Here is an 18266-nt window from a genome sequence, read left to right as displayed (position 1 = left end):
TCCCTCGTGAAAGTAGCATAGAAGAAGCGTCCACTGGAAGCCACACTTATAAGAAGTTGCAGGATCATTGAACTACAAGCAAAGGTGTCTGTTAAGCAAATCCAAGACAACAAAACTAATTTTAAAAAAGCAAATTTTATTTATATAAAGATTCAAATACAATATTTTCTCAGATAATCTGTCTTAAAATAGTAGTTTCAAGTAATCTTATTGGCTAATTGATAAATGCCTACCCCTAATAGCACTGAAGCTACTTACAATATCATAACTTCGTTCTCTTAAAACATCGCCTTCAACACTGGTCGAAGCAAACATAGGATGTGTAAGGGCGTCTCAGCGAAACTTCTGCAGTTTACTCGAAAGAACAGGCACGCCAGATCCGGGAAAGTCATTATAACCTTTTTCTTTGACTGGAAGGATCGGCTGCTTATTGACTTTCTGGAACACGGCGTCACAATTAAAACACAGCGGTACGTGGACTCTTAGTAAAAAATGAAGCACACAGTCAACTGCATCATTCTGTTGCAAGATAATGCCAGTCCACATCATGGCAAGGCTGTTTTTACTACGCTGCATATGTTTCGCTGAGAAGCTCCTACACGTCTTCCGCACCGTACCGATTTCTACCCATCCGATTTCCATATTTTTGGCTCGCTGAAGAAAGACTTTTATGACCATCGATTTGCTTCGGACAAAGAGGTGTACGCCTGTATACATTCATGGTTCCGGTGGCAACCGCAAACATTTTTCCATGAAGAATCTGACGGTCTTGTCTCACAGCAGAATAAATGTATTAAGAGTTACGACGATTTCTATTGAAATAATAAAGAGATCAATTACTTTTTTCCATTTGTCTCGGTTCCATTTGACTGCACTTCATAATTACTTTGCAGAGCTCTGTAGCACATGGAGGACACAAAAACTTTATGTACCATTTTGAGAATCCTGTCGACCGACTCCCTCATAGCGGATCATTAACAAAACCCTAAGAGTGGCAATCGGAGGAAGCCAAACCTAATTAAGAAAGGTACACGATAATTTCTGAGACATATTTGTCTGTTTGTAGCATGAGGTCGAGCATCCTCATGTTGACAGACAGTATTCCTTCATGGATGTAATGAAAGTTGGACCTAGTAGAGTGGCTGCAAGTAGGTTGGTTTCATTCAGGATTTCAGTACACTATTCTATTCCCCATTGTTCTAGTTAGGATAACTTTATTTTTCAGTATAAACACCGTTCCTTACTCCACCTTCCTGGGAGGGTCTGTATGCCCGCCATGGTACAACTCTACTGGTCGACGCCAGAGCCAAGGTCTTGCAGCATCAATAACTCCCCATCACCAACATACTGCTTCCCGCGGAGTGCATCCTTCATTGGGCCTAACAGATGGAATGTGCGAGATCCCGACTGCAGGACAGATAAGGAAGAAGAGTCCAAGAAAGTTTTGTGAGATCCTCTCGGGTGTGCAGGCTTATATGAGGCATTGCTTTGTCACAGAGAAGGAGAATTTCATTTGCATTTTTGTGGCAACGAACAGGCTGAAGTCGTTTCTTGAACTTCCTGAAAGCAGAACAATACACTTCACCGTTGATCGTTGCGCCCACCGTGACGGAGGACATAAAACATAATAACCGCTTCAGAGCCCCAGAAGACCATCGCAATGACTTTACCGGCTGAGGGTGCAGCTTCGAACTTTTTCTTCGGAGAAGGTTTGGTGTGAGGCCACTCAATGGATTGCCGTTTCGTCTCCGGTTCGAAGTCGTGAACGCATGTTTCATCGCCTGTGATGATGTTCGATAAAAATAGTCACGATCAGCCTCGTAATGTGCCTTGTGTTAGGCGGCGAGGAATCCAGCGGGCACACACCTTTGGGTACCCTAATCGTTGGACGAGTGTGTCAGCACTACCAACAGAGATGCACAGTTGAGCAGCGAGATGTTTGATTGTGACCCGTCTAACATCTCGAATGAGAGTGTCGGAACGTTCCAACATTTTAGCAGTGACAGCTGTGTACGCCTAATAGGTACGCAGCAGAAAGGACAGGTTTGCGCGTCCGTGTTGCGATGATGACAGACGTCTCGCCCAACGACTCACTGTGCTTTTGTTCACTGCCAGATGTCCGTAGACATTCGCAAGCGCCTGCGAATACCTGCCATGCTCTGGTTTTCCGCCAAAAGAAACTCAATGACGTCTGTCTGCTTGGAACGCAGCTCTGTTACAGACGCCATTTTGAAGGCTATGTATAGCACCGCCACAAATCGGATCTTCATGAAGTATATGAGCTGAATCGTGAATGTTTCACGATGTCCGACAACAAATTCTGCATTTTTATCAACCAAAATTGGCAGAGAAACAAAGTGTTGCATTACCTATTGAATGTCCCTCGTATTACGTTAAAGTTACGAACATCTGTTTAATACATTGGTGTCCAAAATTTGAGGACGAAAGCAAGTGCCAAGTAGACTGCTCGATGAAACTTGATCCCTACATAGAAAAAGCTGCTACAGTACAGTACAGGAGGTAACTGAAACCAGTACAAATGTACACTTCCAGTCAAAGATTATAATTGCATTGAAATCCCCGCGTTGGATATTACAAAAGGTGAAACACGGTTCTTAAAAGGAAGTGCGATCACCATGGACAGCAGTGCCTGCTCAGAAGCGAGCTCCCACTCTGGCCACGAGGGTGGTAAGGACTTGTTGTGGTACGGCTTCCCATTGCTTGACTAGCCGCATTCAAGAACTGCTGGACGGTCCTTCCTGCAAGTGGACCTGCTGCAATACGGCTGCCAAACGTACTCTCATTGACGAGAGGTGGGAACACGTAATGCACCCAAGAACATGGTCGAACACGATTGGTTTGGTGGTCTAGGCGTTATGCTGTGGATATGCATAATGAAACGTGAGCATACTGACCTCCATATCACTGGACACTGTGCAGTCAATGGTTAACGTTATTGTGTCACTGTACTCCTTCCCCGTGTGCGTCTTTCCAGGGCTTCATTCGACCCTGACTTTATTTTGTGGATGACAACTCACGACAGTCTCGAATTGCGCAAGTGGAGGAGCTCTTGGACCGAGAGGATATTCGGGGAATGGACTGACTTCCCCGTCCCCCTGCCGTAAATTTCATCGAGCACGTCTGGGATGCGTTGCGGAGATGACCTTCAGCACGACAAAGGGCACCAGTGACCATACAGCAGCTACTGATGGCGCTGGTGGAGGACTCGAACCCTCTGCCACAATAACTCCTTCCCAACCTTGTGGCCAGGATGGGAGCACGTTACAGAGCATGAATTACGGTCCCTGGTGACAATACACCCGCCTTTTGCAATGCCCAAGGGGACCATCATGAATCGCGGTGAATTAGTGTAATTACTGTCTTTGAATCAGAGTGTAGTTTCTGTTCATCTCGCTGCGTATTTCTTTCAGTTACCTACGGTAGTTATTTCTATGTATGGACAAAGTTTCATCGAGCTATGTTACTTAGTAGTGATACATCATTTGAAAGTTACTTTCATTTTCAAGTTTTGTACCTCAGTGTATCTAACCTAAATCTGAACAATTATGAATCTACATAAGGAAGTCCTCGTGAAAAATTGTTTTGATTTTCAAGCTTCAAATGGCTCTAAGCACTATGGGACTTAACATCTGAGGTCATCAGTCCCCTACACTTAGAACTAAACCTAACTAACGTAACGACATCACACACATCCATTCCCGAGGCAGGATACGAACCCGCGACGTAGCGGTCGAGCGGTTACAGACTGAAGCGCCTAGAGCCGCTCGGTCACAGCGGACGGTGACTTTCAGGGGTACCTCGTGTTTGGCACGGGAAAACGGAGAAAGTAGTTGCTTGTCAGAAAGACGTGTCTTGTAATATCTAGGCATGTTAAAGTGTCGCCCAGTGTAGCGGCCATGATGACACTTTAATATATCTGATACATAAGTGGAATAAGAATCGACAAAGGAATATTACTAAAATCTCGTAGTTACCTTTTCTTAATTTGTTGCAGTTAACATTAAAAATCATTACGTAAATTTGTACAAATCTGCTATTTCGAACCTGGAGATACTAACCAAGCAATTTCGACTTCTACGAAATCATCGACAACAAAACCAAGAATATTGCGGTCGCTCATTTTCCTGGGCGAAAAAGGGGTCTGTAGCGCTGAACTCGCGTCAGATGTGGCGACACACTCAAATTCTGTCCAAGACACAGAAGTATGAAAATATCACGGTCTCACAGTGACAGGGTTATTAGAACTGTTACGATAAAATTTTGTACCTGATGGAAGTGGCAGATGCACTTTGTTTGTATGACAACGGCGCAAAAATGTCAATAACAACTATCATCAGTCGACACAGAGATTCATTTTCACTTCGAAATTCGTAGGAATCTTTTAATTCTTCTCCTTCATGGTCTTCTTTTTCTTCTGATTTTTCGTCTTCTTTCACCATACAATGTAACTTTTTTTTTACCTTCGACGTGTTATTGAGGAAATACAGTCAAGATATTTCTTAATGTTAGTGATGTTTTTTCACTATTCTCGAAAGAAAATGCAACGGCGATGCTTCAAACGGCAGATTGTTGATAATCTCACCTCCTCGTTCCGTAGAAGCAAGAAATACAATACAGATTTCACCTCTCCTTCCACATGATGTGACGCAGCAATGTAAATTCTAAATAGAGCTTCCTGTGTTTATTTTGTCTTCAACACACCTTAACCCTGAAGTCAGCGGCGGAATCGTCCAAATTGGATCGCTTCTTTATCCTACGCCTGAAGCGTAACTGATAGCAAGTTTGCGGGAGACATGAATGAAAAAAAAACAACACATCATTCACATGCGGCAGTAAATTTGTGTTTCGAAGTCGTCACACTCCCTCCTAGCAGCTCCTTGTCCTCGCTCGTGTCATCAGACTCATCGCTTGGTTGCAGCTCTCTTACCGATGAAAAATCGCTTACATGATTAGGCATCGAACCTGGATCTTTCGAGTGTGCGGTAAGACACACTAACCTCTCAGACACGGCGCTCTCATAAACCAGTATCAAATTTCCTACTAGAGAGTGTAGTTCTGAAGGCCCGTTGTCAACATCTTGGGTCTTCTAACTTTTGCAGTCAAGATGTCATCGGTATTCCCAGATACGCAATAATTAAGTAGCAACTCATCGTAGTCAGTGCATAGAAGCCAAGTACTAAATTTGTTGATCGTGAAGGTCATTTAGATCGCCTTGCTCCAAATGGGTCAGTAATTAGAACACGACGCGCCGGTCAATAACGTTCTCCTTGGGCTGGGTGATGCCTGAGCACACACACCCGTGGAGCTGTTCCTCGTAAGAGTGCTGTGTACAGACTGCAAACCAAACTCTGACTGCGTTTACTCTCACGGAACAGTGTGCCGTGTTTGAAGACGCAAAAGCTGGCTGCATACGAGTGTTGGTGAGGAGCGCAAACACAGCGCGTGGGCCCCCCACGTGCCTGCAGACATCCGCCTCGCTTAACGATCACCTCGTCCGCGGCTTCAGCACTCCTGGAGCGCTCACTGCGTTATTCGCCGCGGACGGCGTCGTTACAGCGAAGGGCCTCGGCTCGGCTCGTTACGTGATGGTCGGCCGGCGAGAAGGTCAGGAGCACGCGCGAGCTGACCGCCCAGTGGCGAAATCGCCGCCGACTCGCATCGCGCGCTCGCCGCTAGATAAGGCGCTGTTTATCCTGCGTTACGTACGGCGCTAATGTTTACAAATGCGTCTGATGATGGGGCAAGACCGCGTGTTTACGGGATCGGCGACCCTCATTAGGTCCTCTAAACGCCCAGAGGCAGACTGCCGAAATCACGCGTGTCGACCTCGCGATTATGTGACCTCGCGACCCGGCTCGCAGATAGGAGGCGCCGTTTCGTCACAGCGCCTAGCCAGAGGCACACTGAGACGCACATTACGAACGAAACGAACCGGTCTCGACAGCTGAAAATAGCTCTTCACCCTCGAGACACTTTTTCCTTTTATAGCTCAATTGCGTGCGTGCCCGTTACCGACAGCAGCTCGTACGCAGCACAGTGTTCCTTGTGGCAGGTGTTTTGGAGCCGGCCTCGGCGGTGTCATAGAAACAGCAGTTGATTGTACTGCTAAAATATTCTGACTAGGCATGTATTATCCATATTTTTCTTACATTCTGGATGAAAGAAACCTGTTATTTCTGAAATCGATAGCTGCATCGTCAACACGTGAGATACGCTCGTGCTACTCCATGACAATAGATGCTCATGCAGAGTACCTCCGCAACTTACGTCTGGGTCCTCCAGGTTACATATCCACGAACCACTCGCCTATCCCCATTTTCCTAAGTCACGTAACACTTATGCTGGTATATGTAAATAGAGAATAGCCGTCTTACTCTTTCACTACAATCAGTGCTCTATTGATATCGTCGACGAGACATCTTAAACCCTATCCGTTACGGCTGGCTGATTCGCCCATCTGTGATTCGGCAATTGGCTGCCGCGCCAATGCATAACCTATTGTCGTTACTTAACATTCCTTTCGTGCCTTCGCGAGTATTAACGGGACGTGACTCATTACTGGAGTGAGTTGGCCATAACGCTCCGCGAGGTATCATTTTGAAAGAAAAAGTGGACCAACGGCTCTTGTACAGGTTTTCTTGGTAAATCGTTTCAGTCTGTCAGAGAATACGATAGCAAATTCAGTCAGCCCTTAGCGCTATTCAAGTGCCTGGCAGATTCGACGTATTCGTTTTTGGAACCGGTAGCAGAATCGACAACTCTTGGTTCAAAATGGATCAAATGGCTCTGAGCACTATGCGACTTAACTTCTGAGGTCATCAGTCGCCTAGAACGTAGTTCTAATTAAACCTAACTAACCTAAAGACATCACACACATCCATGCCCGAGGCAGGTTTCGAACCTGCGACCGTAGCGGTCGCTCGGTTCCAGGCTGTAGCGCCTAGAACCGCACGGCCACTCCTGCCGGCGACAACTCTTGGAACAGGCTCACGCAATGCTACTTGCGTCGGTGTCCTCCAGACTGCCCATTCGCATTTCTAACTTTATGACAAGTGTATCATTTAGACAAGAGGTGTAATACACTTCCACTCTCAGCTTGTGACCACTGCGCGTACTGACATTTCGAAGAAATAGACGCTCGTGATGTTCTTACACTGCCTACCACATCCAGTTGATGACGTGCTGCCGTGTATATCAAATATGTAAATGTAGGTTGTTGGTAATGATGTCACGTGCAGGCTAATTTTCAGTATGACATGTTCGATCTTATGTGGGAATCGAACAAACATGGGGCACTATACCAACTCTAGTTAAAAAATCCCATAGCGCCTTCAATTTGATGCTGCGATCCGATGACCGATTCTTCGACAGTTGCTTATCACTTCCAGAATTTTACCTAGTGGTCTGCCACATAAACTAGCGATCAGGAGATATGTGGGAATTCTTTGCTACAGTCACTACCCAAGTGAAATTTCGATGGTTTTTGTGCAATGATCAGATTAGTCGTGATTCTGGTCTGGCTGGCAATGTCTCGTTCCTAGAGCAACACATGACAACTTTTATCTACCAAACTTCGAACATTTATTTTTCTCCTATAATATTCATGTAAAAAAGCTCCACGTAAGTTTAATTATGTAATCTCAAATAATTACATCTCATACCACTGACTACAGAAAAAATGGTGGAGTTTTGCAGGTATGCTTAAATGCGCTAATACAGCAGGTAATTCAAACAAAAAAACTTATTTTTCAGTCTATTAACAAGCAGCAGAGGTCAACGCATACGTTCGTTCTAAGGAACAGGAACAAGAAGTACATTTCTGTTATTGTAACGATGGAAACGCTTTATTTTTCCTTTTTATTGACTCGATCAGCTAGATCACAAACAGCACAAGTGGCCTGTTCTTCTGGACAACCTTGAACTACCAGAAAAATAGAGAAACAATACAAAATGAATTTCTAACTCCGTAGTATGCTGCAATGAAACTTCTGTGTGTGTGTGTGTGTGTGTGTGTGTGTGTACCACGATTCTGCCCTAGATATTCTCATTCAGTGTTGTTACCGACGGAATTATACAGGCACTCGTAGTGGGTCGCCTCACAACTTCAGTTTTTCACTGTGACTCTGCACAGGCCTTATTGTGTACCTAGATAGTAAAGCGTCGCTTTGGGAATGGCTGTGATGGAGCATGTATTTGACATAGCCTAAGGTTGTTTCAATAATTAATATTTCACTGTGCAGTTGAGCGTACACTGGACCGTGACTCGAGACTCGAGAAATGCTCTTACCAATAATCAGGTTCACACGGAAGAGCAGTACTGTGACCCCATGTGCAATCTCAACTTGCTACAAATGGTCAACACAGTTGTGTTTCGCCAAGAATAAAAGAATGAATTTCTTTGCTGCAGCTCTGGATAAGACAAACTCCCAGCTGTATCAGTTCTTTCAGGGGCCCCTGGACCCACACAGGAGAACTTTTGCAAATTTTGGATGTAATGAGGCGGAGCCGGTGGCAGGTTGAATCAGTGGGCATGCTCGGGTGACGCAATCGGAGGAGAACCACCATTAAAGGCGGGTGTCCAGTTGCAAGTCCTGAATGACGTTTACGTCTGGCAGTGGTAATCAAAACTTCGTAAGTTACTCATACAAAATAATCAGACGACGCTAATATCTTGGTGAACATGTATTACTTTATTTTAGTTTTCTGCGAAAAATTGGCATTTTTATATGAAATTTCGTATTTTATACTATAGTTTTCGTTGGAACTGTATTTATTCTTTTTTCTCTTTTATCAATAGCAAGTCTCCCGGTACTGCATAACGTACTGACACCTGCACTAACATCTGATTGAAAACATTGCTTTCTATCTTTCAAGTTCAGTTTGAGTACCTTTTTACTTTCTTTTGGCAATATACACCTTTGCAATTTCAATTATTTTCTCTCTTAATGGAATTTTAGCCATTGTTTGCATGTAAAAACATTTACTTTTTATTTTAGCCCTCTTCTATATGATTTCTTATTCTCATCTTTCACCATTAATTAGGTTTCAAGTTTTCTTTTTCTACGTAACTCACTGAAACCGATTGTCATATGCTTTGGTGTGGCAGGAATGTTAATTGACCATGTCATATTCTCGTTATTTACTGGAATTTTATAGTGGTCTACATTCTCTGTGTGCCACAGAACGAGTCAATTTTTTCTTCACCCCTTTCGTAAGTTTAAACATGTTTACTTTAAATAAATTTTAAAATTTTCTTGTTGCAATTTATCTTTGACACACGAAAGAGATCGACATCCGTCAGCTCTGTAAAATGGGTGAGATTTAGAAAAATTCTTGGTACCCGCTAATACGTAATATGAACTGTCAACGGGAGGGCAAGTAATTTTAATTTCATCCTCATCAGAAAAGGTTCCATTGCAAATCAGAGAAATTAAAAGAGCAGAATTATTTATCTAACCTCAGAAAAATTTTCTTTCTGAATTTTCAACAATAACAGTCAACTACCCTTCGAACAATTACTGTGCAAGCTGAAATTTTACTCATGCTCTAAGTCATTTAAGATTCGCAGCCATTCTAATTCCAATATTCGGTTGCCACTTGAAACATGCCATACATGTGACAGGAAAAACTCTTAAAAATAAAGTAGAGAATATCCAAGAAACGGTTGGGTCACCTTGCTGACTTTATCGCTACATTGTCAGAGAAAATCGAATCATAGACAACAGTATGTCTGATTCTAAGTCGTGTCGTTTTCCTCAATAAAATTTAAATTGAAGCTATATCCTCATAGAACAGCGACAAAGACAGACATTTTTATAGAGAAGTGACAGCTGCAAAATATATTTACGAAGTTAGTTTCAGAAATACAACAGTTCTTTTCACGTTAAAGAAAAGTTTAGCAGTAGGTTTTAAAGCCAAGCAATGATAGGCCGTTGCCTTTAACTGACCTGAGAGCTGTCTCTGCAAATTATCAGAGGAATCCCAAACACAGTGTGGATTGATATTTACCACATATAAGAAGAATTTACAGGAACTAAAAATTGTCAGGTGCCAGAAGATTTGAAGCCAAACTCAAGATATCTAAACCCTGCTTAGCCGACATACAAATGGTTCAAATGGCTCTGAGCACTATGGGACTCAACATCTTAGGTCATAAGTCCCCTAGAACTTAGAACTACTTAAACCTAACTAACCTAAGGACATCACACACACCCATGCCCGAGGCAGGAGTCGAACCTGCGACCGTAGCAGTCCCGCGGTTCCGGACTGCAGCGCCAGAACCGCACGGCCACCGCAGCCAAGCCGACATACATCCAAGGTAGAACCGAACCATACTTACCAGTTTTAAAAGTTCAGAAACGCCCGACACATGGGAACACGTACGCGGACGAACGAACATACACACAGACACACACACACACACACACACACACACACACACACAACGTCAGTGGCTTCATGCCTGGTACAGGAAGCCTGCCAAGGTTCTGAAAGCCGCACACGGACGTCTATGTATCAGGCGGTTAGCGCTCTGGGTCTGCGGCCAAGGTGAGGAGTCGCCTACGGATATGGGAAATGACGTAAAACGAAATACCCGCTCGCCTTTACTTCCGGCAACAGGAAAGAAAAACTTGATTATCTGTTTCCCTAGTAGTTTGCAGGAACCTAAGCTGTAGTCATCTTTCCTGCCATCTCGCTTCCGCCTTGCGCCACATACGGAGACTTCCCCGATGAAGCGTATCTGAAGACTCCTTGCACTGCAAACAATCACACTGTCTCGATATGAGAAGTATATCACTAAAGCGGCGGTGGCTTGTGGCTGAGGAACGAAACAAAGCTTAGACATCAAGGCCACTAGAAAGTAAATTAGAAATTCGCAACTTGTTAGCATTGAGGTCGTTAGAGATAGATCACTTGCTCCGTAAAACAAACGACGGAGAAGAAAAGTTATCGTTTTAAGCTTTCGCCTCGACATTCTTCTGAAGTGATCTAGGAATATCGAGGAAAACTTGACTCAGGAAGGCAGAGCGAACATTTGAACCGTTCGTCGCGAACGCAAGGTCATTAGAAACGAAGTAGACGATCAAGCAAGCAATGAAAAGTCGCCGTGGCCTTGCCGGAAAAAAATTCCCTCTTTATGCGGTTGAAGCGTTTTAAGGAAACTATTGTTACAGACTACAGTACGGAGACTGTTGTGATGCAACGCTGCACGCTAATCTGCCCCATGCACGTCTCTTTCTTTCTGGCTAAGTACTGCAGCCTAAATTTATTTGCACAAGGGGGCCTGTGGGAAACTTTCGCACTTTTATATTTTTATATTATGACAATATCTGCGATAAGTGTAGTCCTTTGGGTAGGAGTAGTTGTGGAAATGAAAACCGAACGACGTGGAATAACGAATATGTGATACATCCTTGTTTATATATTTTCATGCACATAATTTTGGACAAAGTTATTTACAGTGCATTACAATACTTCGGTGTAAACAATATTTGCGGAAAGAATGTATTCTTTGTGTGCTTTTTGGTTTTCATACACAAAAATATTATGTATTGTAATCTTCTTTTGAAAACCAATTTATTTCCCAAGACCGATATGTTAACACAGTTGTTGGATTCCTAGTGTCGGTAATATGTTCCGCCACACTCAGATCTATAAAAACGAAATATGTCGAAATTATAGGTTTACATTAAAAAAAATTACTGGGGCATACACAAAAGCAAAATATCAAAAATTACATACTCATAAAACCGTGTAGTGGCAGTTCATCATAGAATGCTTACAGCACTCTGTCACAGGAGGACTGAACAATGTACTGTAAAATAATAACTCATGAAATTCTGCTCATATGGAGGGATGCAATCCAAAGTCAACACATAAACATGGATACTTGTAATAAGTAAAAATTAACAGTAATACCGTAAAAAGGTCAAGGCCTAACAGCGACATGCCAGGTTTTATGACTGAACGGTATTCGTCTGAAACTATGGAGGAGCATGTGCTGCTTGGGTAGCTTTATACATTAGTGTATCCATTTATTAATTTAGAGACCACTGTGCTTAATCCCGGCGGGGTCAGGGATTTTCTCTGCCTCGTGATGGCTGGGTGTTGCGTGCTGTCCTTAGGTTAGTTAGGTTTAAGTAGTTCTAAGTTCTAGGGGACTGATGACCATAGATGTTAAGTCCCATAGTGCTCAGAGCCATTTTGAACTGTGCTTAAACACTAGATAAATACGCTTTAGCACTGTATTACGGTCACATTAAGCTTATATTTTCAATTAAAGATAACCAGTTGAGTAAGGAGTTTGCAACAAACCATATGTTTTACAACGTTCACTATGTATCGTATTGTTCAGTTAACAGAAATACGTGGCCTTGAAAAATACGACAGCGCTGGTGGCAGTAATTCTCAATCCACATTAATAGTAGCCTATGACAGCCACTGAGAAAAGTCCAAATTTTGATTTTATATTAAAAAGCGAGCGCATTCATATGAAAATTTACTTATTGTCTTCTCTTTTTTTAATGACGTTTGAAAATTACGAGCGGTTTCCCTTGTTTTGGTTCGATCTTAACATCTCTCCTAAACAAACATTCAAGTATTGACCAGTCAGCGATTTAGTATTGACCGTCTCAGCAATTCTTTGGTCGAAAACCAACAAAATACTCTTTTGTGTTTTGCTTTGTATTATGAATTGCCTTCTTTCACGTAAACTCGCTGGAATAATGTCAGTGATTAATGTAAAGTTCCGATTATATCACGAATACAATTTAGCTTTAATTTATTACTATATTTCACTGCCTGTGATTGCTATTTTGCCAATTATTGCAAAGAATAACTCTGAAGGTGAGTTAATCGTGAACACCAATGCTTCGTCAAAACACTGATTATTTTTCTTATACTGATTATTTTTCTTTTTTTAATTACTTTTTGATTTTTTATTGCTTCTTTTCACCGTCTCTGGCTCCATCAGACACGGAATCTTCTCTCCTTCTGCCGAATCTTTCTCTCTCTGAAGCAGTATGTAATGGTACACTACTCAATCATATCCGTACTTCTTAGTTGCACACTGCCTGTAATTCGATCCGTAATCAGTTGAAGTGACACATTATTTTTGCACGTTACAACGGCATCCTCCTTCCATACTCTTAACCACAGCGTCACCTCGCTGTTTGTGGCTGTATTTAAGAGTTTATCTTTTTGCACTAGAGTGTTGGAAGAACATATATTACGCGTTTTCTATCCAGTGCTTATACAACCAGCATATTTGACTGTATAACGGATATGCAGTGGAAATAGTAACGTTTTAGTCTCTCATACTAATCATTTTTTACAGATATTGTTAGTATGTCTTCATAATGCTATAGCTAATTGTATGGTATGTATTTCATAGCCTTGCCTATACCTTTTATTTTCTTATGTTTGGTTCAAACGCTTCTATTGTGCACCGGTCACCGAGAAAGAGTCACACGTTTTGTTATTGGTAATCTTAATCCAAACATATGGTTTAAAATTCCATTCATAAATTCAAAGGTCGTCACCACACGTGAATTGTTTGAATTGTGAATAACTAGCAAGACTGACGATACGCATCTCTTCCTCGAGTGCCGTGGGAAATCCACTTTTTTTGGCGGCTACTGACTGTAACAAATTTCCTCCGTATTCACCACGTGGGCTTTAAAGTGCTTATTCTAAGCACGGTTTTCTGGGGAAGTGTCGCTTTTCCAGGGGAAGGAGCTTTCCAGAAAAGAATGAAAATATTGTCGGCTCCCTGTGTCAAACCGGCTCACGGAGACAGTCCGCTTGAGCACACAATCACACATTTACACCCAGGCGACTACAAACCGCCGGCCGAAGTGGCCGTGCGGTTAAAGGCGCTGCAGTCTGGAACCGCAAGACCGTTACGGTCGCAGGTTCGAATCCTGCCTCGGGCATGGATGTTTGTGATGTCCTTAGGTTAGTTAGGTTTAACTAGTTCTAAGTTCTAGGGGACTAATGACCTCAGTAGTTGAGTCCCATAGTGCTCAGAGCCATTTGAACCATTTTTTTTGACTACAAACCACGGTAAAACGCTTTTAGCAGAAAATACGTTAAAGGACCTATTAGAAACGACTGATTCAATTACAGAATACACTTTATGCTCGGTTGTTTCAGAGAACAAAAATGTGCTCTTTAGGAATAGACATGGGTTCTTCAGATGGAGAACTTGTGAAACTCAGCTGACTCTCTTCGTTCATAAAATCGCCATCTAGGTTGATACCCTGTTCCCTAAACTTCCGCTTGTTATTCATACAGTTCCTATCTGATGTTTAGAGAACAAAACACGAGCAAGTATCGGGCCAGCTTTGTGGCTGGACTCGGGACTTCCCAGCAGAGAGAACTCAACACGTCGTCCGTGAGGGGCCGAAATCGTCCGACGTAAAAGTAACCTCGAGAACATTCGAAAGGAGTGTTATAGGGCGGTTAGTGTTCACGAAATATGTAGACGATCTACTGACTAATGTCGAAACTCCATAAGGCTGTTCACGACCGATGTTGTTGTTGATAAGACAACTCCTGTGACAGAAAATTGTGATGAAATGCAGGAAGACGTAGAGGATCGACGCTTCGTACAAGGAGTTACAATTGACTGTCTACAAAAATGAATATAGCCTGTTACGCTTAAATAGGCAGAGAGACGCAATGCTGTTTGGCTACACTGATGGCGATAAGACACTGGAAACAGTAACAAAATCAAATGGCTCTGAGCACTATGCGACTTAACTTCTGAGGTCATCAGTCGCCTAGAACTTAGAAATAATTAAACCTAACTAACCTAAGGACATCACACACACCCACGCCCGAGGCAGGATTCGAACCTACGACCGTAGCGGTCGCTCGGTTCCAGATTGTAGCGCCTAGAACCGCACGGCCACTCCGGCCGGCACAGCAACATTTATAAAACTTTTGGAAGGAACCGTCTGGAGCGACCTACAGTGGTGCAACCATGTAAAACTAGTTGCAGGAAAAGCAGGCTGAGATTCACGGAAAGAATCATAAGAAATGGTGATTCATCCATGATTGAAGTGGCTTACAAAATACTTGATCGATCTATTGATCCTTGAATGCTGCTCGGCCACCTGGGGCTCTTACGAGGTAGGTTTGCTAGAGGAAATAGAGAAGATTCGAAGAAACGGTGGGAGTTTCGTCACGAATTAGTTTAGAAAACATTAGATCGGTACGGTATTGCTCATCAAACATCTGTGGCATGCACTTAGTGAGAAGCGTTGGCATCAAGAAAATGTTTCCTTTGAAATTTTTAGTGTGTACGTTCCAAGAAGACTTGCGCAACTTATTACTTCCTACCACACGCACCCCGAGAAATGACCAGGACGGGAAAATAAGGAAACTGGGGCTCGTGCAGAGGTTTACCGAAAGCCGGTCTTACTAAGCAGCGTCCGCTAGTGGAACAGTGAGAGCGGTACCAGAAGTATGCTCCACCACACACCGTAAGGTGGTTTACGGTGTGTAGATGTAGTTATAGTTACGACTGCAATGTCAAAATAACTTTAAGGCGATTAAGTTTCACACAAAACAACGTTCTGGTCATGTCAGCCTCAAGGCAAAACACAACGACCGCTATTTGGAACCAGATATAAATCTGTAGTGTTATGTTTCTGTGGTAATAGTGGCAATCGTGACGGTCAGAGTACAGTTCAACCAGCATCATGCAACTACGAGGCCTGTCCAGAAAGTAAGTTACGATTGATCGTGAAATGGAAACCACAGTGAATATCAGAAATGTTTTATTTGTAACAGTTAGCTACATCTTCCAGCTAATTCGCTACGTAGTCGCCGTTCTGACTTAGACATTTGTCGTAGCGTTGTACCAACGTTTCAAGACCCTCATCATAGAAGGCAGCCGCCAGTGCTTTCCGCCAATTCTCCACGCTGGCCTACAGCTCGTTGTCCGTGCCAAAATGATGTCTTCATAGCCAGCGGTTCATGTGAGCAGAGATGAAACTCAGAGGGAGACAATTACTGGCTGTATTGTGGGTAATCAAACATTTCCAACTGAAAACGATGCTGGAGCAACTTCATTGCCCCTGCAGAATGCGGCTGAGAATTTTCTTGAAGATGAAACAGCACGACAGTCATGTAATGTTGGCTGCATAGCTTCAGGCGAAATTTCTCACCAGGACCTCGTACTTGGCGGGAGACACTATTTTCTAGACATCTTTACGCGCTCACTGTGAGCTCAGAAATGAGAAGAGCGACGTGATGCTGTGTGATGTGATACAAGAGACACTGCCCAACACATCTGTGCAAAGCTATATCGAATTTTCATAGTCGTTTCCATTTCTCGACTGATCGGAACTTACTTTCTGGACGCCCTTCGTATTTTCCAAAAGTAGCACTACTCAAAGCTTGCCGTACAGTCATTAACACTGTTAAATGATTGGCAGCAATCGTAGCGGTTGGAACTGTTCGCGCTCGACGAAACACCCACTGCATTTCTCAAACAGTGATTTATGGCGGACATTCAGATTTTCACGTGGACTGACAACTGACACACGATCGCAGTGCCGCACTCTACAGTGGAATGGCCTTCCATGCTCTGGAGGTCCCACGATACAACTTAACACTGAGCGTGTCTACGTATCTTGTATCTCAGTTATATCGTGGCGCAGGATGACGGTGGGAGAGGAAAGTGGCTGGGGGCTGCGTGGGCGCAGACTCGCGACCAAATGCAAAACAACTTTATTAAATACCTGAACAATATAAAAGTGCATGTTGAGAAAGCACGAACCAAGAGTTGTCGTTGAGGTTATCAGATGACCTTGATACCTGGTATAATACAGTAATACTTATGACACTCTTGACCCACTGGAGTAACCAGCCTTGTAGGGCACAAACATGTAAAAAAAGGAGATCTGATACACAGCATCAGATATCAATATAGGACAGAAAGAAAGTCGTCATGCCATCTGTCTTTTTTATTGCATTGCAGATATAGGCTTCAGCTGACAGTGCAGCTATCAGCATTGCGTGATAAATAGTGATACAGAGTTAAAACACACTGTTGATAACAGTGCTGTCAGCTGAAACCTAGAGCTGCAATGCAATAGAAAAGACAGATGACATGGCGACCGATGCTGACCTTCTTTCTGTCGCGCATCACATCATGATCGTGAGTCATAGTGATTCCCATGAAATCGAACGTGATGAATATCAATGTCTCGTCCTTCTGAGATCGAAACCTTACAATAAAGGGCACACGAATTAGCACATAAAGGAGCAACACACCCATCAACACGATAACACAAAGACACCCAACCAAGGATCTTGTTCCAGAGCCTAATCATAAATGCGTCCAACAAAGGCCGACACCTTAAGCAAACATCAGACAGACGACACTAACAGACACAGTTTGCAGTAAATCATAAATCATACACTGACCGAAAAAAAATCACAACACCAAAAAGTAATTAATGCTAGTAATGAAATTTGGGGAATATATTTGTCTAGATGAGGTATGTGATTAACTTCGCAGGATCACAAATTCATGTAAGTGCAAGGTAGGCCATTGCACAAGTAAAACGCTGGAACATTAATAACCGGTGTAACTGCCATAATGTTGAATGTAAGCACGTAAAAGAGCATGCATTGTGTTGTACTGGCGCCGGATGACAGTTTGTGGGATGGAGTTCCATGCCTGTTGCACTTGGCCGGTCATTACAGGGACGATTAAAGCTGTTTGTGGATGACGCTGGAGCTGTCGTCCAATGATGTCCCATATGTGCTCGATTGGAGACAGATCTGGTGATCGAGCAGGCCAAGGTACCATTCCGTCACTGTGTAGAGCATATGGGTTACGACATTGGAATGTGGGAGGGTGTTATCCTGTTGGAAAACAGCCCCTGGAATGTTGTTCACTAATGGAAGCGCAACAGGTCGGATCACCAGACAGAGGTACAGAGTTGCAGTCTGTGCGTGTGATAACCACTGTCCTACGAAGTCGCATCTAGCGCGCGCACAAATTGGTTGTAGGTCCTCGACTGGCCTCCTTCTAACCAACACACTGCCGTGACTGACACCGAGGCAGAACCAGTTTCCATCAGAAAACACGACAGACCTTCACACTGCCCTCCAATGAGCTCTCGCTTGACACCACTGAAGTCGCAAACGGCGATAGTTTGGAATCATTGGAATACACGCTACAGAGACTCTAGCTCGTAGATGTCCTTGAAATAACCGATTTGTAA

General features: G+C 43.3%; 1 protein-coding gene across 1 annotated transcript in view; it reads left to right on the top strand.

Moving 5' to 3' along the window:
* LOC126484998 (protein henna) overlaps positions 1-18266 on the top strand; it is a 103318-nt gene that overhangs the window by 24582 nt on the left and 60470 nt on the right. The gene's annotated exons all lie outside the window — the stretch shown is intronic.

Source organism: Schistocerca serialis, chromosome 1 (genome assembly GCF_023864345.2).
Source record: "Schistocerca serialis cubense isolate TAMUIC-IGC-003099 chromosome 1, iqSchSeri2.2, whole genome shotgun sequence".
NCBI classification, from domain to species: domain Eukaryota; kingdom Metazoa; phylum Arthropoda; class Insecta; order Orthoptera; family Acrididae; genus Schistocerca; species Schistocerca serialis.
This window is presented reverse-complemented; position numbering and strand designations above follow the sequence as displayed.